We start from the raw sequence: 1,701 nt of genomic DNA, 5'->3' as shown, positions 1-1,701 counted from the left end.
GCAGTCTCTATCACATACCAAGATGCAGTTTGTAGATTTGCGTGTTTTTTTTCAGCTTGCTCCAGGCAGCAGCACTTGGATAAATAGCGGTTTTGCGCGATCTGCAACTATTAATGCAGCATTATGTGAGCGTTATAGGAGTGTTTTTTTTGGAATCGATTGCATCAGTCAACGCCGGTTACAACCAATGCATCGAGAAGACAAGTTGCAGGGGGTGTTGGGGGGAGAACGATTGGAGGATGCTGTTTGGCGGTGACGGCGGCGAGATTGTTGGTTGTTATTGGGAGGAAAAGACAGTTGCGCTTCTCGAAGACTTTTGCATTTTTCAGATGCGAAAATTGTTGCAAAATCTCTGAGCTCCTTGTCCCGATGTAACTCAAACATGCAGTGCGAGTGCACCCCAGTTCTCTTGGTGGAGATTACATTGACGCGGCGGCCGCCCCCCGAAAGTGGGGAATCAGCGAAAGCGATTTTTTCCGCGGCAGTGTCGGTTATAGAGTATGAATCCCGTTTCGGGGTTTGTTCGTTCAATTGATATGAAATAAAATTCTTTTATTCTTCTTGTTTCTTTCTCTCTTTTTTTTTATTTTTTGATTATCTTCTGGAGAATGAATGAATACAAAAAGGAGGAGGAGGAAAGATGGAGGAGAATTTTCGTTTCATACAATCGACCGTCGATTAACTTGCATCAACTTCCCCAGGGTTTTCGTATTTGAAGATAAGAAAAAAGTGTAGTGGTGGTAATAAATAAATTGATGGTTTTAGGCTTGTTGTAACTTTATAAACATTTCAATGTGCTGCACAAGTTCTCCTCCATAACATCTATCAACGGTGGTGGTGCTCCCCCAGAGCAGACTTCAAAAAAAGATCCGTGGTCGACACACAGTCGGTATAACGCGGCTCGATGTGGGGAAACGTGGTTGGCACTAAGTAACAGAGTGTACTGAGAGGTATCAGGCGAACAGATAAAAAAGCATGCTAGCTTTACACTGAGTACCCTCAAATAGCCATGTTGATGACAGCAAGTACAATGAGCAAGTACTCTCAAGTGTTGCGGTACTTACAGTGTGGGTACATTTTTCTGTCTGTGCTCGCTCTATGCCCATGTGCCTTAGAATGGTATGTATAGAAATTGTTCGTTTTATTACAGAGTAAGTTTTTTTTTCTACCATATCGCATGGTTCTGGTTTTACATATGCATGGAGTAGAGATGGAGACACAAGAGTTTTATGTTAGATTTTTGTTTGGGTTTAATCTGGCAAGTGTGGGGTATTTACTTGGATGGCGTCAATGTTATGGAGTTGGATTTAAAGCTGTTTGGGTGGTAGGTATTAATGGCGGGTGGAATGCAAATTATGAAATTGAGGTAGGAGCTATTTAATTTATTTGATGTGGGTGTTTGAATTGAATTAAAATGGTTTAATAAATTGAATCTTGTTTTCAATTAAATTATAATCAAGATTTACTTGTAGAAATGCCGGTTTGGTTTAAAAGGTTGTTCAAGTTTTTTTTGTTACCGAAATGCAATATTTTTTGTTTTAAGTAGGTATATTAAAGATGTTTAGCAAACTAAACGATTACCTGTTTGTGAAAATCTATGATAATAGCTGCGTTCCTTTGGAAATATTTATCTACTGCTTAGTAGATAGATAGTTCCAAAGGAACGCAGCTAATGATGCGAGAACTCAAATGCTTTTAGTA

This window comes from Episyrphus balteatus, chromosome 1 (assembly GCF_945859705.1).
Source record: "Episyrphus balteatus chromosome 1, idEpiBalt1.1, whole genome shotgun sequence".
Taxonomy (NCBI): Eukaryota; Metazoa; Arthropoda; class Insecta; order Diptera; family Syrphidae; genus Episyrphus; species Episyrphus balteatus.
Note: the sequence above shows the minus strand (reverse complement) of the source record.